The sequence below is a fragment of the Pollicipes pollicipes genome, unplaced genomic scaffold, assembly GCF_011947565.3.
Source record: "Pollicipes pollicipes isolate AB1234 unplaced genomic scaffold, Ppol_2.1 Scaffold_6686;HRSCAF=7923_pilon_pilon_pilon, whole genome shotgun sequence".
In the NCBI taxonomy this organism is placed as follows: Eukaryota; Metazoa; Arthropoda; class Thecostraca; order Pollicipedomorpha; family Pollicipedidae; genus Pollicipes; species Pollicipes pollicipes.
The window spans coordinates 35,284,741-35,312,226 of NW_023596921.1; the positions used below are offsets into that span (position 1 = coordinate 35,284,741).

The following is a 27,486-nucleotide window of genomic DNA, read 5'->3' on the forward strand; positions in this document are numbered from 1 at the left end:
GCTGGATCGGGTGCTGGATCCGGTGAGGTCACCCGCTGCCCTGGGGTCGGAGAGAGCGGCTGCTGCGCTGAATCCGATGACGGATCCGGTGAGGTCACCCGCTGCCCTGGGGTCGGAGAGAGCGGCTGCTGCGCTGGATCGGGTGCTAGATCCGGTGAGGCCAGCCGCTGCCCTGGGGTCGGAGAGAGCGGCTGCTGCGCTGGATCGGGTGCTAGATCCGGTGAGGCCAGCCGCTGCCCTGGGGTCGGAGAGAGCGGCTGCTGCGCTGGATCGGGTGCTAGATCCGGTGAGGCCAGCCGCTGCCCTGGGGTCGGAGAGAGCGGCTGCTGCGTAGGATCCGATGATGGCACTTTCGCCGGCTCAGGCGGGCTGAGCCACCGCTCTGGCCCTGTGTGAGACTGGCTGCTGCTCTGTGTCTAGCAGCGCGGGCCACCGCAAAGGTTCAGATCACATACTAGCTGCTGCTCTATGTCTGACAGCGCGGGCCACTGCAGAGGTTCAGATCACATACTAGCTGCTGCTCTATGTCTGACAGCGCGGGCCACCGCAAAGGTTCAGATCACATACTAGCTGCTGCTCTATGCCTGACAGCGCGGGCCACCGCAAAGGTTCAGATCGCATACTAGCTGCTGCTCTATGTCTAGCAGCGCGAGCCGCCGCAGAGGCTCAGACCACATGCTGGTTGCCCCGCTGGCTCGGGTATAGTCGTGGACAGGAACTGGTCTTATTGGACCGGGCTGCGGTGGATTCGTTGGAGTCGGGTCGCTGCCCCGGCCCTGGCTAGAGTGGCAGCTGTCCTGGCTCCTGTGGGATTGGCTGCTACACTATGAGTCCGGTGGTACTGGTCACCGCCCTATAACTCTGGTGGACTTGGTCGCTGTTGTATTTTTAAGTGGCCAGACGCCGATATGAAAACATGTGTACGCTAAGCAAATGTAAAAATGTCTTATGATACAGTAATGGAAACATAAAATGCAGCAAGACGATAAGAAATATATAATTTTCTGATAGGAAGTGTAGTAATGCAATGTATATAATGGTGCGTCCGTTTCGTCACTTACTGTGACACTTTTTAATTCATACTTATTGATCTGACCACTCACTGCGCTAATAAAGATGGAGAAGAATGCTGGCCTCTGCGTGCCTATCCTTTCTTAACTACGGACCTGAAAGGTGTTAAACGATATGGTGATAAGCCAAGCGTTAAGGTTAACAATGATGATACCGTCATCACTGAAACACGCATACACACACGCTACATATATATATATATATATATATATATATATATATATATATATATATATATATATATTTGTATATGCAGTAAAGGAGTGTGCAAGAATATAACTTAACAGGTATTATAAAGCTCTACAACTGATCGTGATAAACGGGGCAGCGCAGAGTCGCGAATCGCTGAGTCACAAAGACATGCATGTCTTGCACGCTGGTATTCAATAATGAATGTTTTTGGTATTTGAACGATGACGATATGTTTGATATAATGTCGGCTCCTGAGAGCGTTGTAAGGCCCTAATAGCTCCCCTCCTAAACAAATTAAAAACATGTGCAAGACCAAGGTCATAGGATGCTGGTCATGTCCATGTTTTGGAACCTACCTTCCTGCCGAATAAAGACGTTTTGGGATCTTGACACCCCAAACAAGGAGTGCTGTTGCGTGGAATGAATTGGAGAAAGGAGCTGATCAATATAAAATGACAAAACCTGCGTCCAAAAAATGTCAACAGCGGGGTTTTCCCGGAGTAGGCCCACTTCCTTCCCAAAACCGGAACCAAGTCGGCATGGGAAAATACACCCCTTCCACGTGCCCCACATCCTCAATCCTTAACCCGCCTAAACCTAGGTGGGTGTTCCACCCTGTACATTGTCAACCCAACAGTCTCAGTTGGAGACATCCTGATAACGATCTTCGGTTTTGCTGTAACTGACTCGGGCACAGCCCGGGCTTCTGGTCGGCGTGTCTGCTGCACGTGCTGTGTCGTCTTCTGGTGGTGGTGACAGGTGGTGTTGACGTCCGGTGGGGTGACAGGTGGTGTTGCCGTCCGGTGGTGGTGACAGGTGGTGTTGCTGTTTCCCAGCAAGGCTCGGCGACCAGTCACCAGCTGGCGCGCCTCGCCGACGCCAGCGTAGCAACACCCTACCGAGGTGAGTTGTGCGTGCCACAGCAGCCTCCACTCACGCTCTTACGCCACAGCAGCCGCCACTCACGCTCTTACGCCACAGCAGCCGCCACTCACCCTCTTGCGCCACAGCAGCCGCCACTCACGGTCTTGCTGACGTGTCAATCGGCACGCATTCTGCGTACGGCGATGACCTGGCGTTATCTGCGTCGAATCATTCGATTCACGTCGACCATTTCCGTTACTGGCGACAACATTACACGATTGTTTGCTGCGGATCGCTCCCTAGTTCACGCATCTTTTTTGGCAATTCTTTCTAGTCTAGTCTGCATTCGAATAACGTGCCGCAGATGATGCGATATGTCTGGCGAATGTCAGCGTCAGTGAACTGCTGCCCAGCACCGAGTTCTACCTGACCTACGAGGGATCGCTAACCTGGCCCGGCTGTGACGAGTCGGTCACCTGGGTTCTGATGAACAAGCCAATCTATATTACCACGCGTCAGGTGAGGGAGGTAGCCGTCACCCCATCACGCATGGTTGCTGATGTCAGGTGAGAGAGACAGCCGTCACCTCATCACGCGTGTTTGCTGATGTCAGATGATGAGGCAGTCACCACCTTATCATGCATGTTCGCTGATGTCAGGTGAGGAACGTAGCCATCACCTCATCGAGCATGGCTGCTGATACCTTCACAGTGCAACTTGAGATCCCCGATATCAGTAGCGCTGATAGAAACTGACGATCTGCTGACCTTGGATCTGGGAGCCAGGCTCTAGGAACTTAGTATCATACTGGTGCAAGCAATTGACTGGGCTTCGTCTTGAACCACCATACGAAGGAAATAATGTCACGTTGATAGAAGATCAGTTTGATCAATTTGTGTTGATAAGATTATTATATGTAACCATCACGCCTCGCAATACCGTTTCTTCACATTCGGTGCGAGGCATCTAGTTTATCGTTATTTCATGTCCAAGTTTATTTGGAGGGTCCACCGTTACAGTACCTGCCCCCCGTCCTCACCCCGAGTATCGGCATCCAGACTTACTTTCGAGCCCAAAGTATATAAGTATGCTCCTTCAACCAGCGAATCTCATTCTCCCCTGGATCCTCAGCCCGCGCAGTGCCGTGATGATGAGCATGTCACAGCCTTGGCACATGAATCTGGCCTGATCCGTCCGCTAACCTGCCACGTTTCCCGTACAATCAGCTAGGCCGTTATGACTGAGCAGTTTGTCAGCCACACTGTCCGCGCCGCCTGGCGGTCTGCAGTTGGAGCAACTGCGGCGCCTCAGCCAGAGCCTGCAGACGGATGACACCAGGTCACCACTGGGGGACAACTTCCGCACTCCGCAGCCGCTGCACCGGCGCCCGGTGCGCACCAATATCGATTTCACGGGCGTCCAGGTCGGTCAGGGAGAGAGCGTGGGGGGGGGGGGAGGGACAGGATACGTACCGCTCAGCTGAAGTGTTGCGTTTCAGCTGGGATGGAGGAGCGCAGTAGGACATACAACGTATGTCTTATAATGCACGTAATTTCGGGTTTTGTTTTCTCACTTCTGTTCAGCAAGAGAGCCTCAGGTTTAGCAACTCTGATCCAGCGGCTACTTTGAACACACTTCCCACATTTTGTACACGAGGATGAGTCGGGTCTTATTTCATGACGTGCCGTTCTTGGTCTTCGAGTGTTATCCAGACCTGTTTGGGACGCATTGCTATATGTGACGTTGCACGGCCCCTGCTTAAAGTCGTGAACTCTAAAGGGAAGAAATCGGTGATAGCGTTGAGTGGGTCTTTGAAAATATCTACTCTATGTGTTCCTTGCTTCCTCATACAGTTGTGTAGCTCGGCAGCATATATCATCTCGAGACTCAATACGTGCGTCGTAATTAACAAAAAAGTATACAACTCATACCCGATCTTAATCTGGGTTTCCGTTTCTCAGGGATCATCGGCATCGTGCCCAAAAACGCAAGCAGGCAAACGTTATGAAGGTTTGTTTTCCACCCCATCCAGTCCTCGCCGCCCATAATGAATCGCCGTAATGTTTCCTATGCCGATAAGGTGCGCAAGATTTCATGAGACGCAGTAATTGAGAGCTCAGTATATTGTGATCCATATCAGCATCAATCTTTGTTTTCTGAAATCGGGCTAGCTGGCTAGATTTTGCTCACATCAGTTGCTATCTTGAAGCGCAAGGTATTCACCGTAAGCCGTTGACAAAGATTAAGGTGACCTATACGGATTTGTGCAAATATTTCCTCATGAAGAGAAGAACGATTCATTCCATCCTCGAATATAAGCACATGGCGTGTAAGCATATCGCATAGGCACAATTATCTGGGGCTCTTTCCCTGTCTTTCTTTCAGTCGGAGGATGGCTGAAATCGTACCTGAGAAAGGACTGACTGGTGGGACAGCTGCCAGCGTTGAAGAACGTTCAGTTGAAGAGTGCTCAAGAGCTAGCAGTCCGTCGGTTCGTAGACCCAGCGCGGTCATGCTGAGATGCGTCATGTTCGGCGCACGACCAGGGCCAGAACTTCCGACGGGGTCAGCGACTGCAGTGTTTCGCCGACAGGTGATGGTATCGCGTAGGTGTACACACAGTGAGCGATAGGGACCTGTATTTTAAGGCCACACGAAGAAATTTTCGTTAAGGGCCCTCGATCGTATTTGGACTGAGGATATGGTCGATCTCTTTTTTGTGTTGCTCTAAGACCTTGGTTTAAAAACGCCGTTATTCACTGGCTTTCAACGAATCAGTTACATTCAGCTTCACACCATTCTGTCCGAGAGAACGGCATTTGTAATCCTGCTGGAAATATGCATTCATTGCTTATCATATGCATTATGATAAGCAATATATGCATTATTGCGGAATGAACATGAATTGTGAAGGCGTGTCAGTGCAATACATAGGTTGTTTGTCGGAGTTTGGAATTTCGACACGCTGCGTAACAAAAAAAAACATTGTTTTGTGATAATTCGTGAATTCATCTCATGCTTTGAAAAAGCACATTGAACTTGGCTAGTTAAGCCAAATGTACCTTCAAATGGCGAAAATGCAATCCCCTTCTAGACAAGTGCCATACCTTTCACTCGCATTCCGTCGGCGACTGGCCGCGTCAGGAGAAGGCAGTACCGGGTGTGATCGACATCCGCCATGTACTCCACACCCGGGTCACTGTTCTCGTGCTGGCGGCGCAGCGTCATCGGCGCCTCCGTTCACCGCGGCGATTGATCGTCTGGGCGGACATCGTCGCTGGGAGCGTGCTCTCAGTGAGCTGTTTATTGTTGACCACCCCGGCCCAGCCGCCGCCCGGCCGCTGGAGACCGGGCGTCAGGTTTGCCCTGTTACAAGCTGGCAGACCCGGCCAGGCGGGTGGTGGCGATAAAATTACCCGCCTCACACGAGGTCCTGAACGGCACGTGCGGCTCTACCAGCGGCCGAGGGCGTGGGCGGAAACAAACGTCGTCCGTTCGCCTTGGCGACCAGCTGAGTTTGAGATTACTTCCGACAATGCGTAGAGGGCAAGAACGAAAAAAAATATTAGTATTGAGGCGCAAATTAAATGTTTGCGTGGCCCGCGTGTGGTGACTATTCAACACACTTGTAGATACATAACACTGTTACATACAGAATACTCTAGAATATGTGTTTCCCGCTGTCCTGGTACTTTCTTAACTGGGGGCTTACCTGCATGAGTCTGGTAGCGGGGTCCGGCACCTCAGTTCTGCCACCGATTCCCATAAATGCGCCATGTCCAGGTTGACGTCAACATCCATGCATCACTGCTGGAGAATCTTTCACCCGACGGCCTGTCGGCTGCGAGTCTGGGCCAAATACAGGACCAGCTTCGCGATGTGCCTTGCTCCTTCTAACAAACCTCTCTCTTGGGAGACATGAACATCCACGTCTTGGCACTGAGTATCCCAGGTGTCCAGCACTAACTCAACTCGAACAGCGGCATGAACATAGCACAGCTGGGGGATCAGACCTGCTCACCTTCTACCAACGCCCACGGCACTTGACCACTCGATCACAAATCAACTCGATCCGCTACCAGCAGTCAGTATCCTCCCTGATACCATCAGTGATCATCAGCCCACCGCCGTCACTGCGGGGCTGGGCAAGGTGAGACAACTAGCCCAGAAACGCACTACTCGGGGCTGGCACCCGGCTGTCTGGGGCGCTATCTGGATGGGCCTGCTCGCCGCCTATGTGGTGGAACTGCGCGACACGAATGCTGTGAACGTGATGGCAAAAACATTCATGAAAAAATGGAAAGATGTGGTGGGTTGTCCTGCCCGGTAAAACTGCTTGCGTGGAGCGTCCCAGCTGCCGCTGGCTGCATAATTAACCCGCGGCCGCGGGCTTTGAATTCTGAGCAGGACACAGTGAGGGCACCTGGCTGGCTCCGCGCACCCCAAAGGCTTACACGGACTTCACACGGCTACGAAACAGCATTACGTGCGCCATCATAGTTGCCAAAAGTGAGCTCACCTGTCGCGTAATAAATTTCGTGGCCGGCACAACTTTGGCATACTTTCACAAACGATTCGCGACGACGTCATCCGCAGACCGAAAAGATCTCTTTGAAGGTAGCCCTGACCGGCTGACGAGTTCAACCGTCATTTTGCGACGGCTGGGTCACGTATTGACGCCACACTGAGAGGCAGCACCGGACATTTACCCCGGCCGCCCACTGTTTGCATGACTTCTTTCACTTTCAAGTCCACTACTCTCCCTGAGTTACCCTTGTCGTCCCGGTGGGTGACAAGCTCGAGAGCTGTGGGTGTGGAAACCGTCCCCATAATAGCAGTGCGACGGTGCTTTCCTGTGGTCAGTGCGCATGTTATGTGGATCATGAATTACTCCCTCCCTTATAACTCGGGTATTTTCCAACTGATGGAGAACTGCATGAAATTAATGTTGCGGCACCCATACTGAAATCAGGCGATCCAACTGTACCAGTTAAGGCTCATATTTTTTCAGTATGCTGTCCGTAATTCTTAAAAGAGCCGTTTGCAGCCAGCTCAGCCCGCGTCGCGATAACAATGGTATTTTCTGCACTGCCCAATATGCACAACGGCAACGTCACTGTACTGAGAACGCTCTGCTCGACCCTGTGACAGAGCTGGTGAGAAACACCGACAGCTAAGAAATATATTCGATGACAGAGGCTGATCTACAAAAGGCCTTCGACAGTGATGAGCATGATTTGCTAATAACAAAGCTTCCGCGGCACGGCGTGAACCCTGATCGGTTAAAAAGTTATCTGAGTGGTTGGCGGTAGGTGCCGCGTGGAGGACCGAAGACACTACTGGCGGAAGGGAAAAGGCTTCCATTTATCGGATACGATCGCAATTAGAAGCGCTCAATGAGAATTGTTGCTAATCAACACAGATTGACGCATTGCTATCCTATTTTAACAAGCCTAAGATACTTAGCATTAGGGACTTTGCAAAGCAGCAGTTAATCTCCTTAGTGCACTGAAAACTCACTTCGAGCCTGCCCTGAAATGGACGCCCTGTTTACACTAAGATGCTATTGAGACAACAAAAAAACTGCATGAAGAGGCTCACAAAAGATCATTCTCTCGCAAGGCATAATTCTTCGTGATACATTAGATGGACCATGCTGCTGTGTGTGCTTTTGTGTGTACATGTGTGTGTGTGTGTGTGTGTGTGTGTGTGTGTGTGTGTGTGTGTGTGTGTGTTGTGTGTGTGTGTGTGTGTGTGTGTGTGCGTGTGTGTGTGCGTGTGCGTGTGCGTGTGCGTGTGCGTGTGCGTGTGCGTGTGCGTGTGCGTGTGCGTGTGCGTGTGCGTGTGCGTGTGCGTGTGCGTGTGCGTGTGCGTGTGCGTGTGCGTGTGCGTGTGCGTGTGCGTGTGCGTGTGCGTGTGCGTGTGCGTGTGCGTGTGCGTGTGCGTGTGCGTGTGCGCGTGCGCGTGCGCGTGCGCGTGCGCGTGCGCGTGCGCGTGCGCGTGCGCGTGCGCGTGCGCGTGCGCGTGCGCGTGCGCGTGCGCGTGTGCGTGTGCGTGTGCGTGTGCGTGTGTGTGTGTGTGTGTGTGTGTGTGTGTGTGTGTGTGTGTGTGTGTGTGTGTGTGTGTGTGTGTGTGTGTGTGTGTGTGTGTGTGCCTAACTCTACTATGACCATGTGTACGTTTTCACCCCGCAAATGGCGGCTGTCTTTCGATTGCCCACCTGCAACAAGCTTGCTGAGGCTGGTGGGTGGCCGAAGGTGGGCCCTTGGACCTACATCCCTTGGACAAGACCTTTGCCCTTCCCAGCCTGCGTGAATGTTATTGTACTAATATCGTGTGAGTGCGTTACTTTACCGGGCGGGCATAAGCGGCCAGTCGTAGGCTGCCTTTGGCTACAACCACTATTTTGCCTTTCTTGCTTACTTATGCAAAGACTAACATAACCTGCTGGTGGGCTTTTCAGCCTCATTCTTTTATTTGGTTTTTGCCACAGTTTTCACCTCTTAGCAGGAATTGCCGCGACTTGCTTCTATCATTTTTGGCATTAACGGAGGGTTCAGTGTGTGCCTGGGATAGCGGAAGGGTCACGTGTGTGTGCCTGGGATAGCGGAAGGGTCACGTGTGTGTGCCTGGGATAGCGGAAGGGTCACGTGTGTGTGCCTGGCATAGCGGAAGGGTCACGTGTGTGTGCCTGGCATAGCGGAAGGGTCACGTGTGTGTGCCTGGCATAGCGGAAGGGTCACGTGTGTGTGCCTGGCATAGCGGAAGGGTCACGTGTGTGTGCCTGGCATAGCGGAAGGGTCACCATGGTCGTCCGTTAATGGGGGGGGGGGGGGGGGCGGTTAGAAAAAAGGATCGGTGACAAAAACAGGCACTTTGGCGACCCAACGGGTGGTAAAATTGCGAAACTGAAACCAAATCACAACACACCAGCCAATATAACGACAGACCATCCCAGCTAGACGGAACCCAAAGCGTAATAGTTGTCTGTGCTCGCTAACGCTTGCAGCGTGAGCATGTGTAAAGCACGTATGAAAACGTTGATGTATCGGTTTATGGGCAAGTTGAGCCAAAAGATGTAGCGAAACATAGCAGCCTTAATCAGAACAGTTTTAGCAGGTGACAGAAATATACTACATGCTACACTATATCGGTGCTAACATCACAGATCAGTAGTGGCAATGCTTTTCCAATGCCCCCAGATTAGTGCTTTCGCAGATTTTGCAGCCAAGATTTACTTCACACACTTAACAGCATAAATGACGAATAGCTAGGCGTATTTCTACTTGTAAGAATCGTAGTTGGCCGCAGCATCTTCCGACGAACGTGATCAGTTTGCCACGCGGCGTTTTAAGGCGTTGTACCATTTGAGACGGATGGGCTCGAATGATCGCCACGCGGTAAGGAACTGGGTTCAGTGAAAGGCTGTGGACTGCCGTCGGTCATGTTCATGTCGTGAGAAGCTAACTGCCTTGAAGAACGTAGCCAATCGTCAGTTTTGGTAAGGCGCTGTGCGGCTCTTCTCAAGATCTACCTGGTAGGATGTCCTTGGTAAAAACTTTAAAAACCCTGCCGATCTAGGAGACTTGCTGTTTGCGGATACCTAAGATGTAGCTTCAGAGGTAAACGGAGATAGTTGGAGCGACACATGTCAAGGATTCCTCCGGGGCTTTCTGCTGCTGAGATGAACAGCGGCTTTGAAGTAAGAGGCTGAGTATGACTGGTGTGGGCCTCTCACGCTGCCCTTGGCACCCCAGATTAAGCGTGCTGATCGGTGGACAGGCGTGATATAAAACGTTTTTAGTTGTCATCATATTGCATATAAAGCTCAACGAATGTGCTAGAGTGTTCAAAAATGTGGTTTGCATCTTTTGATCTTTTGATACCAAAGCTGTGTGGGTTTTGCTCTAAATGATCGGGATCATGTTAGGAAGTGCGAGTTCTGCACCAGTAATAATTACGCGAAGATAGTGAAGGTCGCCAACGCTTCCACCTAAGTGTGCGATGGCGTCACAAAGCCGAAAGTGAGTCTTTAAAAGTCTTTAGGTGATTTTAGAACTATGCTCTCGGTAAATATGGGGCTGCAGGGACACAGTTTTGCGAACTATGCGGAGGTGACGGAGGAGAGGAATGTAGGAGGAAAAATGGTTGTGAAAACGCACCCAAAATAGTTACGAAAAAAATAAAAACGCACTTGAAAAACAAAAAACACGCTCAAAATAGCCTTCTCCCCGGATTTGACGCACTTTCCTTTCAAAACCGAGAGCAGGGGTGTAGTTTTCCAAAATTAGTTTTGGGGCTGAGCCGTACAAAATTATGATTAATGAAAAGTAATGGAAAGAAAATTATTGCTAAAAAGGGGAAACTGCATCCCTGGTCATGAGGCACAAATCCTCCCCCCCCCCCCCCCCAGCTGAAAAGGAAATCGCATGATTCCAGGCTGGCTATGTTAAGTATGCGTTTACCTGAATATTTTATTACTTTAGTCTCAGCCATCAGTCAGGGTTTGATGACATTTCTTTAGCCAGCAAATTATACTTTAGTGCAAATGAGCTTCCGAAACAAAAATACATGATGATGCCGCATTGCATGCTATTTGTCCCTGTCTGAGGTGTATCGCATTCAGAGTTATATTGCAACGGCTTCTAAAAGATTTGGCTCCAAGTGACAATTCGGACGCTTGAAGAAAACGCACTTTTTCACCCCTGCCTGCTGGCAACTCACGGAGCCCCCAGGGACCCATAGTCGGTTTACTATTATTCACCCCACTTACAAACGACTTGCCGAGTCACCTTTCATCTGGGCGTCTCATCTTAAATGCAGATGACAATCGGACCTTGGACCACGCTCCTGCCAACATGCAGAGTCTCGGTGGACTAAAACTTTGTCTGGCAGCATTTTGTTGCGAACTTCAGGCTCGGTTCCGCGCCAACTCTGAAAACAAACCCAAAAGTGAATGTTTTCATAAGTTCAAAACACAGTTTACGGAATACCTGTGACAGCTTTGTGACAGATGTAGAGGCTATCTCACCTTCACAGCACCTCAAATTTATCAGTGTGATCACGGACTCGACGCTGTTGTAGAAGCATGTCTCCGTAGTCGTATATAAATGTAAATGGATTATAATCTTGTTGTTTCACCTCAAGTGTTATTTCATACCTAATGCTATTAAAATCAGTATTGAAACTCATGTATTCTCACAAAAATCATGTTTTTTATACATATAGAGCGGTGCATTCAAATGTCAGGTACAGAAGAATCAAAAAGCTAGCAATGTTAACGTCAGGTTTGCTTTTTGTTTACCGCACAAACCAGCACATAATATCGACTCTAGTGTCTCTAAGCGGGCCCGGAATTGATATTTTGGTGAATGAGTGGAGCTAACTGAAATTATTTTGAAGTGCTAAGATGTGAACAATCGCCCTCCTCTGTACAGTCTCTTTCAATCCACGTTCCTTTCTTTTACCAAAGGAGACGCGCTCCTCGAAGTCGAGTCTTTCTGCCAACCCAGTTCACTGTTCACTGGGTGTGGTGTTCAGTGGTGCTCACTGGAGGCCACCAAGCGAGTCATTCCTTATGGTGCCGCGCTCACTTGGAGCCGTCACCGCTAGGGGCTGGTAGTGCAGTGCTGACACTTCATCATGGATTACCTCCAGTTTGCACCACGTATGTATATACATGCTAAAATTTTACCAGGATGTTAGGATCTTACCAGAACTATACTCAGAGGCCAGTATACAGAGGCTAGTCTCATAACAAAAATTATGGTTGCTCCTTGCCCTTCCCACCAAAAAAAAATAACTTCAACGAAAAAAAATCCTCCGCCTATAGACTTTTATCAACGTTCCTGACAACCCACATAAATTTTACTGGCGACGACTTTTATCCGTTCAAAATTCGTTGTTGCTTATCAGGAGTTCCACGCGCTATCACACCGCAAATAGACACCTCTTTATCTTTTACGATGGTCGATGATGCTCACTGAGAACGACAATTAGTTTTGTTGTAGATTGAGTTCAACAAGTGTCTTATGTGGGCAGTGTATTGTTTTTGCATCGCCATATCATTTCAACAATTATATTCAAAACAAATTTCTACCCGAGCGGTTAGCAGTGGTCAAAAGATACATAGGAAGTAAAATAGATAGAGGACAGACTTCGTGGGAAACTTTTGCACTTTCTGACTAGTTGAAAAACGAATGAAGCATCCCAGATTGCGTACAAAAGGCAAAAATGTTCATGGCTATGCGGAGCAGCAATAAAGTAAGTGTAGCAGGCAACTCAGTGGAAAAATGTAATATTCAGACACATTTTGGATCTGAATAAAATGGTACTGCATGGGTGGGCGATAAGGCATTACGGTCGCCGTTCTGCCCGCATTCGCAGGAAGTTATATGTTGACGAATCGCAGAGTCGCCCGAACAAAGTTACTGGAGCACGGTACATAAATTATTGTGGGAGGGTCAGGTTCCAGTCTAGGGGAAGGCTAGGGGATGGCGATCCTTGCCTTTCCGTTCGCTGCTTCTAAGTAAGTCTTTAACTACAAACATATCACAGACCATGGAACGAAAATGAGTAAATGCATACTTGGAATGTATTACCCAATTAAAATACATTAGTAAAATATTGTTCAGCAAAATAGGAAAATAGCGGTTGCTTCCTACCTTCCCTCCCACATGACGCTGCAGGGATTGCCATGGCACATGCAGCCCCGCCTCCCAACCCGATCGGCTCATCTGATTTAAATGACTGCTTAAAACCCCACGTGCAGATATTCCACTGTTTGGTGCACGCCTACGCGACAGCTACTACATCTCCCCACATTCCCCATGATCTCCCCAGGACCAACGTACCTTGTTGCCAGAAAAATCGTAAGTAGCTCGTAGAATCCAAGCAAGTAGGTCTAGTGAGATGTAGGATCTAGGCTGGCAGGTAGGTCTAGTGGGATGTGGGATCTAGGCTGGCAGGTATGCTTCTTTCTAGGTACACAACCAGGTGCAGCTGCTCATGTCTTCACTGAAAGCAATGCGAGCCCGCTGGTATTGGTCTACTTATGCATCCATTATCACGTTCTAAAGAGTTGAGGACTCTCCACTATGGCCAAAATCTTCCAGATTGTTTTTTCAAACAACTGAATCCTGACAGAAGTGTTATGCTTTTCGCTTGCTTCCATACTTTCCAGTCGAAATCACAACCTGTATTTATCCGCGGCCAATCGCGTGCCCTCAACTGGAGCCGCGCGCCAAAACTGACTGCCGACGGCTGCTATTTCAAGGACGGTACGCGCCGAAGACGTCGACGCCAGGGTTGGCAGTGACGCTTGGCGGTGGCGGAAAGGGACAAGTTTTTTGTATTTGGCGCATGGACACCTGAAAGGTGTCATCGTTAGCGCCGACGGCGGGCCGTTCGGCAACCAACGCCCTTTTTACAGGTGCCGAGAGGACGGTGGACCCTGGGATGGTCATGTAGGTAGACTACCAGGTACTCACTATTAATGCATAACGCGTAACTTCCTTAAGGCATGGTAACCACACAAACTGGTAGCTTTCACTGCACATGCCAGAGATTTGCCATGATTGCATTGCATTGCAAATGGTGTCCTAGCTCTACTTTCACAATATATTTGGATACAAATAAGTGGCGTAGACCGCGCTATGCATTTGAGAAATATAGGCTAACGTGACAGCAGAAAATCCATAGTATTTTGCTACTAGTAATGTCAACAACCATTAAAATTTAAAGCAGTTTGTATGACCTTATCGTAATTGCCATTGATGGACTTGATGCGGCCTGTGCAACGCCGGGATCTCGAAATCAGACAGCATTTATTGCCATTCATCTACTACCAGAGACAGCACATCAGTCATGAAATGTATTAATTTCACTGAAACGATAAGCTGAGTTTCCTATATACTTCCCAGAACAGGTATAGAATGTTACACTCTACCTACTTGTTTATTTGCAATGCCGAATATGTGTTGGTTGAACACAGAAGCACATACATCAACCGCGTGTGTGAGAGGGGTCAGGAATCACCTTATTCCACCAGTGAAACAGAAAATTATGGTCTCAAAAATATCATGGAAAACCAATGTCCTGGTCTTATGTGGCTGTGGCTCATATGGCTTCCTCAGATATGATTTATCACTTGGAACTCCTTTTCCGCAACGATGAAGCGCTGCTTGTGATGTTTAAAAGTCTCGAGCAAAATGTGCAAATACATTTCATCAGCGTGAGGCACAAGAAGGTCGCTGCAGAAGCTTCGAGGAAAGCAGGTCCCGTCGCTGGAACGTTCGCCAAGAACACGGGCATTGCTCATCGAGTGCAAGGCATCGGCACGTGCTCAAAAAGAGCTTGCCTCGTGCAGCTTACGAAGACCTTGTTGTCATGCAGGTGCGAAACGGCGTGAGTCTGGGTGATGTAACTCACGCCGGCTAGTTCATCACAACGGCGGGGAATCAAGTCCACCCCGTCATGCTGGATCGATCACCCTATTTTCCAGCCGATTTATTGCCCGATTTGTCGTGCGTGTCGGTTGTTGTCGGCACGGCCACTCTTTGTAAGGGTACTCTTGAGATCACGGCTATCTCGGTCACTGCACCACAACCACCACCAGGACACACCGTGCAGTTTTTTGTTGTCGCTGCTCCGGTGCTGACGGGTGGAAGCAGCGACTCTCTTACGAAAGAGATCATGGGATCGCTGGCACTCGTTGGCGTTCATCGGCCAAACCAGCTGGCGAGCATCTGCACGGATAGCCAATATCTGCGGGGCGATGTCCCCGTTAAATTAGTGAAGGATATGAAGACCGCCGACCCTAGCACACGGAGCCGACCACCTGTCCCAGCAGTGTGGGATGGTGCACACCTGGTCAATTTAGCGGAAGAGGATGCAAGGAGTAGCTGCAAGTCGGTACGGGACACCATTCAGCTTATCACCTCCGTTACTAAGCCCCACACTGATGGAAAAGGGCTCGAAGCCCTCGTGGCGTGCGAGAGAACAGCTCTCCACCCAATGCTGTGGCCACGGACCCGGCTCGCTTCGCGCGCCTGCCGCGTGATGCGGACATTTTTGGCTAACGGGGCGCCGATGATCCGGCTCCTAAGCCAACAGACGGAGGCTGGTCCTGCAGATGCTTCGGCCTTTCGCGATCTACACATGCCGCGAGGTTAGAGTTCGCTGTTTGGGCACGTGATGCGCTTGGGTTACAATGCAGTTCTCCAAGATGTTTCTGGATTATCTCGGAATTATTGGTTGCATAACACTTGCACTTGTTGCACCTTGTAATGAACGATATCGAATATTGCGCCGTTATTGAACTTTATCGATGTGATGTTTGGTTTTGGATGGCGGCGCACGATCAGTTGCTCAGATCGTACACAGACGGCCGATGGTGTGGTACCATGCTTCATGTTTGATGCGACTCTCAGGCAAGTGAAACGCACTTTACAATAGCGTGTCACGCTTTATGTAACGGATAAGCCGAGTTCGCTTGTCAGCAACATCGTTTTCAAATATTTTCAAATAACGGTTCGGCATACAGCAGTACTTATGTGTCGTAGCTAAGTGCGGCGCCCAGGTGCAAGACATGCCGGTGTTCCCATGGGAGCGGAAGCAGGCAACGAAGGACCTATGCATCACTGGAAGCCATGGGGCCGAACTGAAAGAGAAATATATATACATATAAAAATATATATGTATATATATACATATATATATATGCATATATATATATATATATATATATATATATATATATATATATATATATATGTATATATATGCATATATATATATATGCCTTTTATATATCTCCTGCCTTTTTAGTAACAGCGTGCATTTCTAAGATGATATGTAAGTTAAGATATAAATCCCGTTTAGAAAAATAACACAATCCCTTGCATTGTAGTTATCAATATGGTAGGCTAGTCTGCTCCCTGCACTACTAGCGTTTGGTTTATGATCTATGCAGGGTCACTTCCCTCCCAAGAGGATTCTGATCATTGCTCACTTCATTTTGCAATCGGCACGTGGAAGGAATTCGAGATCTTAGCAGCTGTCTGGCCGACGGGGCTCATCTGCGGTCTCGCGCAGTAGCTGTCAGAGGGCGTGCTTAGGGATCAGCCAATGACCTCCTCCAGGACAACATGGACCTACTCCGCAAAGTAGGAGACCTGCGTCACCTGCGAGCAATACAGCACGTCAAGAACGCAGCTACGGAGCTGGCAGGTCTGGGGACAACGCCCGTGTGTGCCGTGATCAGCTGCGTTTGTGTTCGGGTGTCTACGATGCCGTGCGGGAGATGCCAACAGAGCTCAGTAATGCTGAGCTGTTCCGACGCCTCAGTAGAGTGGTGACCAATAACCCCGTCGCGCAGGGTTATGTAAGCCTGGTGAGCCGAGTGTGGCCTCTGACTGCGTGAGAGACCGTTGTCGAAAGCATGGCTAGCGAGGTGCAGAACGTGTCCGGATAACGCCGGCGGCTCTCGCATGACAACGCGGCTCTCCAACTGTTCATTCTCTGGAACGGACCCGACGTCACGGCATATGATTCGCTGCTGGTTACGGTTGCAGGCTAGATTTAAAAACAAGTTCGCTCGCTCCGATGATCGCAGTACCGCGACCTCATTGCAGGGCACGGTGCTGCAACGGTACCTGGCGAAGACCAGTCCGCGCGCTGGTTTGTTTTGAGGCGCGCTGGAGCCCGCATGTGTTTCCATCTCGGTGGAAGGAGATCGGCTCCCCCCCCCCCCCCCAATATCCTATGTGAACTGCCACGACAAGACAGTCGCTTAACGTCTTGCCTTGAATAGGTATGTGCAATGTGAGGCTTTGAACTGAAAGGTATGTGCAGTGTCATCGCTCAGTGTAGTTAGCATAACGACTGTACAACTGCTAGTTATAGCTGTTCGATATTGTGTTATTCCATGTTGTGACAGAATGTTGCTGCTTTGTTGTTACGTTGTCCCGTGCACAAGTGCGAATTACATGTGTTCTGTTTTGTAACGCTGAACAAATGACTAAGGATCCAATTTAGGTAAATTGCAGACGAGGCACTGTTTAATTACTAGCGAGGGCTACCAGATTCTATTTCACAAGTCCGAATACTCGGGTGTTCCCCAAGATAACCAGGGAACGTGAGTGGGGGGGGAATCGAACTTACTCTGCGCTGGTCTTGAAAACTAGTGTAGCACATACATGTTCCGAATTTTCAGAATGTAAAAGATTCAACATTGTTCCTGGCCCTGCTGGTACTTTGATCTGGGGTGGCGTTTGCCCCCCCCCCCCCCTCACGTCCCCGCCTGGCATGCTGCTATTTTATGTCATAATGTGAGCAGAGCAGTTGAGAGAGCAGAGCAGAGCAATACATAATTGGACAAGGCACTTCAGCACATGAGGGCAAAACTGAATGAATGCAGACATTAGTCGCGGTATCGTCACAACCTAGGCAGCACGTTGGGAGAGAGGCAATCTGGTGCGCCGGGGGGTTAAGGGGGGGGGGGGGCAACAGGCAACTTTGTCACTGAAACTATTGAAACTATCTCTGTTGCCGAGGAGTGTAGAGGTGGGTGGGCTGGGTGGGGGTCTATCATTAAATAAATCACCATCTTAACAGAATGAAGGGGCAAGCACACAAGATATGTATCATGCAAGCGCACACATGAATATACCATGGCAGTCAGGAGCGGATCTGGCCTGGAGTTGTTGTTTTTTTTTGGGGGGGGGGGGGCAACCGTTCGTCGCCAGCTGGCTGGTGTGGGATCCGAGGTCCAGTGCATGGTGTCTCTCGCGAGTACATAGTAGGGACACCATGCAAGCACCGAGATGCTTTTAAATCTTCTATATACAGCATGCATGTTTACAAAGCTCTTTAGTGGGGGGGGGGGGGGTTAACAAGGGCTGATACGAATAAAAACGTTTTCTGGTTCTTGAACGGTCCTCGCACAATGCCAAAGCTCAGCAACTCAATCACCCACGTGCTTATCAAACACGATGTTTGCGCCGAGTATGACTAAGCCGCGTCAACATGCGTTTTGTTTTGATATGCAAATCGCTGCCAATTTTTCTTTATGAAGTTTTTTTCCGAAACGGAAAAAAATGTTTGATACTGCATCATCGGAGTTAAAACAGACGGTAAGTAGACGAAACCTTTATGAAGTTCTGGGAATGTTTTTTGGGGGGGCCAAAACATACTCTCAGAGTTTTTGGGGGTCCATGGCCCCGTGCCCCCCCCCCCTCCCAGGATCTGCCTATGATGGCAATCACAACCAGGGATGCAGACAGCAAATGCCATCAGATTGCACATAAATTGAAGACTTTTAGCCTAGTCTGTGTATACCGCTTGTGCCTAAAATAAACATCTAAAATGAGTAGTTCAAGGAACCTGTTTGAATACCTATCACGGAAGCTTTGTGTTGTTCTTCTTTCTCTTGCCAGAAGAAAAAGAATGAATGCTTCAAATACTCATTTATAGTTTCAGGTCACTGGCCATCACCCAAGCATGGGCGATGAATCCGGGTGGGGGTGGGAGCAGGGGGGGGGGGGCTGCTGCACAAATAAGGGCAACGTTTGACATTAACTTTCCCGCCCCTACATTCCATCTAGCATCTGGACAGAGGTTCCACTGCTACGCCCCCCCCCCCCCCCCCTAACCCCTGTGCCTTATCGTGCTACAAGCAGCAAGATGTTGGCACGTGGGTTAAGCTGCGATGCATCCAGCAATAGCGCAGATATTTTATAATCCGAGGCTCACCTGTCAGCTATAGCATGCCGCTGAATCCTGGACAATGTTTCCAGCGAATTTCCTTGGCACCTATGCTTCCGCGTCTTACACGCAGAGAAACACCACTAGAAATTAACACCATTATATGCCACCATTAGAATACCACCTCTAGGTGCATATATTGTGCAGCAACGATAATATCTGCTTTTCCGAAATGTGTTATGCGAATGTCCAATGTGTTACGAATGTGTTCGCGCGTGAATGTGAACGCGTCTTCCCGAAGCATAATGAACGCTGCAGGCCCTAATGAATAGCCGATTATATATATATATATATATATATATATATATATATATATATATATATATAAAAATGCCTGGTGTTGACTTTACCATCGACCAGGTAGGAGCATAACGATACAACTAAAGTAATTAAGATGCATGCACCCTGCAACTGAGTTTCTGAGCTCCGGCAACCTAATTGACAAAAGTACGTTGGCCATGTTTTAAAAATCGCGACGATGAGGTAGCCTGTACCCAGGCCTTATTGTGACATCTAAATTGTGGACGTAGATGACCTTCCAAATGGCCCAGAACGCCTTCCAGCTGCTAAAATTGTGCCTCCCAGGAAAACTAATGCTGAAACGGACGAATAATTTTAAGAATCTGGGAAGTCTTATTTGCTAAGTGGTATGAATTAGTCAATGGGTTAGACTGTGCACCACTAGAAAACCACCTGTAGGTGTATATCTTGTATAGCAAACGACAATATCTGTTTTTTCCCGAAATGTGTTACGTGACTTGAGAGTGAACAAAGTTCTTTAATTCTATTCCCCACCCCTATCCAACCCCCCGGTCACCAGGCTTGCCTCCCAGTATAAGTTCCTAAACATGCCCTGAGCCTGCACCCCCCTCCCCCTCCCTCCACGTTCTGGAGGTCCCTACGCCTCGGTTTGATACCGTTTTGGCTGTCATCGCCGCCAACTCCCGCTCAGAGCGTCGCCCACGGCTGAACTTTGCACGTCGAGTTGTTTACCTTAGCGCTGGGCGTCTTTGATGTTCGTTTACGTGCCCTTTTGGCTTCATCGAGGAGTATGACATTTGAAAGCGGAAGGGGTATCGTGTATGTTGTGCATGCGGGGATCAAAACTGTGCAGGCTAGAAAGCAATCGGTTCACTCGACACCAGGATTACGTGCTTTCACGTCTTGCAGTTCCTTTCTAACCAGCACGCATTCATGTCCACCAGCCCTCACTCTTGTGTAGTACTTGTTTCCGTCAGGCTTCACGCGACCTGACAAAACAACGCGTAACAAGCCTACCTCTAGACTTGATCCGTTGTTCAAGATCCATTGCATCACACCTACGGATGTACGTACATACATAACACGAGACGCCACAATTCGCGCCGACACAAACTGAGAGAGTGCACGCGTAGCGGGAAGAAGTGGTCTTCGCCGGTCCGCCCGGTTGTCGCAGCTGAAAAGTGGGTGCAGATGTGTCGGCCCGACGCGGCGTGAGGACGCCGGCAGCCACCTCACGCCCGCGCCTCTGCCCCGCCCGGCAATTGGGGGCCAATCGGTCGGGCGCGTCCCGCCGACCGCGTGACCCGACTCGACGAGTTCGCCGGAGACATGTAATTGATAACGTTACCCGCGGCGATTGGCTGCCACACGGGCCGTGGTGTCCCGAGCGAGTGGCATGTCTTGCGCCGCCGCGCCGGCCTGCCAGCCACGGACGCTTGAGATGATAACTGTAAAACGATACAGCCAGGCAGATCTGCTGCGTCAGATTGGCTGACTCGCTGCCGACGACCAGCATTTATTAGGCATTGGCGTCGGGTGAAGGACAGAGGGGAGAGAAGGGAGAGTTGTATCAGTTTTTGCTCTGAGCTGCCTCCGCATAAGTTTCGAGTATAGGACTAAGATTCTTCTATCTTAAGACAGCCATAACCGTCGGCTTCATACTCAGTGGTGCAATTTAGGAGAGCGCGTCTTCGTTTTTTTCGTTTGTTTTGTTTCCTTTGCTTTTGGTAAATGACGCATCGATGACTTCTTTCAACTGGTGCAACTTGCCCGACCCTGGGAGAAAACTGCATCACATGGTGGGGGAAGTTGCGCCTATGTTGTTTTTTTATTCGCAGAGTACATTGAAGCGCAGACAGGGTAATGCTTTACGGAATGTAGACAAAATGCGATTGTCTGCGCTTTTTTGTAACTTGTGGTGATTGTGAAACGACATATGTTTGCTCTTTTATCAGCCAGTGTTTATTTTACTATTGCCATCTCAGTTTCCTTTGCCATGCATAAATTATGGACCTACATAGGTAAAGTAAACATCAACCTGCTGTTTGATTGATTATAAGTCAAGCCGGGCCATGTCAGTCGATCACTGACAGTAAGTCAGCCAATGACACATTGTCGTTGCGTTGTATTAACGATACAACATGCCTTGTGTACCGCTGAGGCAGCCTGTACCAGCTGACATCTTGCAAAAAAGTCTACGTCGCCCCGAAAAAACTTTGACTGAGAGATCCCAGATGCTTTGCAGTATATACGGCACATCTACTTCCATATCGCTCAGTATAGTATCCAGGCTTTTCCAGGTATGCGGTAAGCCCATAAACACTCCTTTGCAGTAATCGTCATAGTTTTCTGTGATGTACAAAGTAAAAAATAGTTTCCGTGCTCACCCCAAAACGCGTTCACGCATGCAGCCGGAAGTACATGTGCGTCAGCTGAGTGACTCAAGACTGCCATTCGTCTTATATATTTCTAATAAATCACGCTGATGCTATTAATGATACAGCCCATCGCACTCTCTCCCACGCAACTGCGCACGCCGCAAGCAGTTACGAAAATGGGGCACTCTGATTAAGGTTTTTCTCCACGAAATATTTGGGCTTGGCAGGCACTTATGTTCTTTAGATGAGATCGGAATAATCGGAACAATGGATACTTCCAGAAATAGTTAGCTTATTTTTTCAGTTTCTGTCTGCGACTTCAAAGCTTAAGGATCTAGAAAAAATAAACTTTGGAAGAATTTTACCCCACCAAAGGCCATGCAAAAATGCTTGTGCAATCAATCACCAATCTTCACTTGTGCAATATGTGCTCGGGTTCACTACGCATTAGCTTTGTGACATCTATCCTGCCCAGCTAAACAAGGTCATACGCTCATAAACCACTGGCGTACTCATCTATCGTGTTTTGTGCTACATGCTGACGACGAGGCACCCTGCCGGCAGCTCGCGGCGTGCTGTGGCGGGGTTCCAGTGACACCCTGCCAACAGTATACAGCCTGCTGGAGTGGGATCCCAGTGACGCCCTGCCGGCAGCTCGCGGCGTGCTGTGGCGGGTCCCAGTGACACCCTGCCAACAGTATACAGCCTGCTAGAGTGGGATCCCAGTGACGCTCTGCCGGCAGCTCGTGGCGTGCTGTGGCGGGGTTCCAGTGACACCCTGCCAACAGTATACAGCCTGCTGGAGTGGGATCCCAGTGACGCTCTGCCGGCAGCTCGTGGCGTGCTGTGGCGGGGTTCCAGTGACACCCTGCCAACATTATACAGCCTGCTGGAGTGGGATCCCAGTGACGCCCTGCCGGCAGCTCGTGGTGTGCTGTAGCGCGGGGTTCCCGTGACCCGTGCCCTCCCTCGCGGTGGTGGCGGCGTCAGGGCTGCCGTGAAGCGGTCTCAGTGAGGTTCAAGGTACAGGTACATCTAATTTTTACATCAAAAGATCCGCTATTCAACCCTCTACATGCGGAGTCGCGGTGAGCCATGCAGTGATGGGCGCAGCTACGCCGCGCCGTTCTGAAGTAATTCTAGAAAAACCTTCGGTGGTCAAAGTGACCCCACCCGAGCGGGCGTTAAATTAATTGCATCACTTATTCACTTGAGAGTAATGTTGTTTATTTGACGGTGAGACCAAACACAACGTTGTGCGAGGGAGGGGTGTTCTTGTGTTAGTGTGTGCACTGCTTGATACAATAAACATACATGTTTTGTGTCTCTGAGATGTTAAATATCCGACCACAAAAACGTACCCCGATAGGGTGTGTGGGGGCCAACTCAATCCACAAAGCTCACAACCTACTTTTTTGCCCTTGATAGAGAGAATGCTACCCCATGTAAAACAGTAGTTTTATTTAGGGTATAATTTTGCGTAGCACGCGGGGGCGTGCGAAATTTTTTGTCGAAAGTTGGCGTTGCACCACATATTTTAATTCAACAACGACATGGTACCAATAACTGTAATCAACAACACAATCCTAATTAATATACCTCAACAATGTTCAGGGTGTTCAACAACTTATAACGAACAAGACACATGGACCAATATATGCATGGGATTGAGGCTTCAAGTAAACTGCTTTCAATTACATGCATAAAAATGCGCTATAAAAACAACGGCACCGACGAGTTTGTTGTAACTGTGCAGTATTGAAAAAACATTTGCCACTAAGAGGACCACCTCGTGCTTCCTAACCATCAACTTGCTGTTGCGCAGCTGAGGCATGTGCAAATTTTCGTTATGCGTGTAATATGATTGCAAGCTTTTTTGAGTTAATGTGGGCTAGTTCTTCATCAGCATAACAAAGCAATAACCTTAATAAAGTGACGCCTTACAAGATAAGTTTGAGTTAAATGCTTAACATTGCGCCGCATTAAGTATATCATTTTCTCCTGCACATGGTATGCACCTCTCCCTCGCAGTAGAAAAGTCTGAGTTAATCCCGAATCGTTGAATTTCCTGCAATGAATTAAAACCAGGATTACAAGTGAAACTCAAACTTACCCCAACACTGCATAGAAAAGCGTTAGTGATGTTAGAAATGATACCACTGGTTCACTTAAAGATGTGATCTATGCATCCGAGCCCAACTACGCATGGCTACTTTCTAGGTCACAGGTGATATCTTTTGACAAAAATAGTTTGTAAGGTGGCCATTCAAGGACATCGCTTTTTTCTCCAAACCCGTTGGCTGCAATGCGTAAAATCCCCGTCCCCCCCCCCCCAAAAAAAGAACGTATATTGCCGCGTGAATATACCAATCATCGTGGCAAAAGTCCAACTTCGGTAGAGCGCTGAAGTCGTAGTGGCCACATTCGTGGTTGTAGCGAAACGCGTGGTGGAGGGTTCGCCTTCCAGTATTCGTACAGGGCTGGTCAAAGAAGACCACTTGGCCGATGTTTTGACAGTGTCAGCCTGGTCGCAGGGCGTCCGGCAGTTGTGTAGTCGCATGCCACGGTAAAGGTCCTTTGGTGCTATTGGGAAAAGGGGCTGAGGCAAAATGGATACGTTGAACGTGCATTACAGTAATGGGATGGCGTTAGCTCCGAATGCTGCGAATAACTTATGTTAAGCATGGAATCGGTTTAAAATTCGTCCTGACAAAACTTGTCACCTGTATATTGTTGCTCGTTTTGTAGCTGAACTGTGACCTGTAAACTGAGCCAACGATGCCCCCAAGGAGATTTTACCCGATTTTGTTCTCTCATGAGGTACAGCAAAGCAATTTGGGCCTCAGCATCAAGTTAGCCATATTAGACCAGTAGCCCAGCACGGATAGAAGACCAAATGCCGCTTGACATAGAACGGTCTCCACGAGATCGCTAAATTAGTGGCGTCGATATCATGTTTATGTTACGGGAAAGAGTGCTTTGGCTTCCGTTAAACGTCTAAAAAAGTCAAATATAAAATGGTTTACCCTCAATGGCTCAATACGCGCTCGGGTGTGAGGGTCAGATTGAACCCACCCCCTCCCCAAAGGTTTTTTTCCAGAATGGTTTCCGAACGGCGCGCGTAGCCGCGCCAAATTCTGCATAGCTGTAGACAATTGAATATCGGATCGGTTCCAATCAAAAATTTAGATGTGCCTTGTATGGTCGCTGACCTATGATAGGTTAAGTCAGACCATGGTTTCAGAGAAGTCAATTTCTAGGGAATCGTTTAATGTGATGCAACAACGGAGTGTTAGACGAAGCCATGCATCTTTGAGATGCTTTCTTAGGCAACACCAATATTGAATGAGCAAATAAGTTTGACCTAAGGTCAGATATCAAGGTCACACCAAGGTCAAACCAACCTGGTTTTATTACTCTAGGATTTGCTGTATCGGATAGTTTCTGATGCTCATTTCGAATTTATTGATAGCAGGAACCGCATTATACACCTTCCAGGGACTTCTTAGAGGTCAGAAAAAGTAATTGACCTAAAATGAGCTAGGTCAACATTTTGTTTTAGGAACATGCTGCCTAGCGTAATCTTGGTCGCTTAGTCAAATGCAAAACTCAAAGTAATCTTGTATGATTTTGGACACTTTGACCTTCAAAAGATCAAACAAGGTCACTGACCTTAAATGAGAATGTGACCTTTTGCTTAGAAAACTCTATCTACTATGTGAAACTCTATCTACTATCTAAACTCTATCTATCTACACTCTGGGGGCACTTTGAAGCCCAACCTGGAACTTGACTTTGTTTGACCTTTTTTGACCCAAAGGTCATAACCTAGGAACCTGAAACTTTGACCTAAGAGAGTTCACGTACCGATCATACACTCTCTAAATTTGATGTCTCTAGCTTTCTTAGTTCCCGAGATCTCAGGGTGGTCAAATTGATCCCCCTCCCCTGCCCGAGCGAAGGGAATCTAGCCGGACACCCGGACGGTGTAAGTAACCGCCCTTATTTGAGGAAATAATTTTGAAGTTGCAGATTCGAATTACCCGGTGCATCCCTCATGGCGACGCGACAACGAAGAGGATCAAAGAAGATAGTCTTTGTGTGCTGGTCAACTTTTTACCACGTGTTTGTAGCATTCCAGCCAAAAGTATTGAGGCCCCGAGTCAACGGTGGGAGAAGAAACTCAACATTGAGGGAGGGGGGCAGGGCCCTCGCAAAAATGAAATCGACACCCGTGCAAGTCATTTCTGTTGTGCCCCATTTCATTTATAAATTGTCAAAGGTGCCCGTGCTGTATACCTGGCTGTCTTTTCAGTCTCTATTCGGAGATTCGCATCGATTTACCGGTTAGAATATTCAACTGGGATGAATGTAGATTATTTTATTGCTTACGAATCCGCCGAGAAGAAGTGGCACATGTACGTTACACGAACGGCGACAGTTTATTTACTCGCTAAGGTGAGTGAGAAAGAATATCTACTGTGCGACATAAGCGGGATGTAACAAACCTTTCCGATTTCGGGCTTTCATTCATCTGTAACCGGAATATTTACTACGGATCACCACATTTTCGAATTGAAACATAATTGATGGAAAATTTGATCTCTCTGGGTCAGGATGCGTGACTTCAGCAGCGCTTGGCATCGACTATTTATGGCGTATTGGAGATAGAAAAGCATGCCTCCGACAGGGAAATCAAAGAATCTTACCGGCGGCTAGCTTTGAAATACCACCCAGTGCGCAATCGGGATCACTTCGAAAAGGAACCTCAGCGATTTCAGCAGCTATGTGAGGCCTACGACGTCTTGAGCTCGTCCCTGTACCGAACGATCTACGACCAGTACGGTGAGGCTGGCTTGAAGCGGGGCGTGCCGCGCCCGGAAGGAGGATTCTACGACCCATACGTCTACTGCGGCGAACCGGAGGAGACTTTCCGCGAATTCTTCGGCACCAACAGCCCCTATGCAGACATAATCGACAACATCAAAAAGCCGCTTTCGCACTACCAGGGTGACGACGGCACGTGCCAGCGCAAAAAGGCGCCGGACCTGGTGACGCCACTGGTGCTAAGCCTGCAGGAGCTCTACACCGGTTGCCTGAAGAAGGTGCGCGTCAGCCGACGCGTGCTGGACGACAGTGGCACCAATACCACCCTCTGCGAGAAGATTCTCACACTGCACATTGAGCCTGGTTGGCCTGCCGGCAAAACGATCACCTTCCGCGAGGAGGGCGACAGGGTCCCAACATCATCCCCGGCGACCTCGTGTTCGTGCTGGAGGACGCCGCCCACGCGCAGTTCGAACGCGACGGCCACGATCTGGTGTACCTGATGCGCGTGCCGCTGGTACACGCGCTTACCGGCTGCAGCGTGGACGTCGAGACCCTGGACGGACGGCTGTTACACGTTAGCGTTCACGACGTGGTCTTCCCTGGCTTTAAAAAGGTGGTGCGCGGGGAGGGTATGCCGGTGCCGGGGCCGCCGCCGCTGCCGACCGGCGGCCGTCCGCCTCCCCCGGGTCGCCGTCACCCGCACGGCGACCTGATCATCAAGTTTGAGGTCGACTTTCCCCGACGGCTGACGCAGATGCAGCGACACGCACTACGCGCCATCCTCCTGGCTGGGCCTAAATAACTGGACGAGCTGAGGACCGGGCGGGTTCCCTGTCGTTATGGATATCGTGTACACCGGTTGATGTGTCGGAGTCTAAGTTGCAGTCGAAACATGAGACGCATTCTCCATGGTCCAGAGAGTTTGTTACGACGATTTACGGCGTGTAGAGCTACGTCATGCGACGTGGTTAGTGCAGTGCCATCAGTATGTCTACGAATTAGCATACCTATCCCAGAAGGAAAATATCATCCCTCCCTGAGGAAATCGTGAAAATCGCTGTCGTCGTGCTTTTGTTGTCCTGCCGTCCTGCGCTCCGAAGCAAATGAAGCAGTTGACTTCTTGAAA

At 49.2% G+C, this 27,486-nt stretch overlaps 1 pseudogene; it reads left to right on the forward strand.

The window, feature by feature from the left end:
* Positions 1-76: 76 nt before the first annotated feature.
* Positions 77-27,213, forward strand: LOC119108233 (dnaJ homolog subfamily B member 13-like; annotated as a pseudogene).
* Positions 27,214-27,486: the final 273 nt, after the last annotated feature.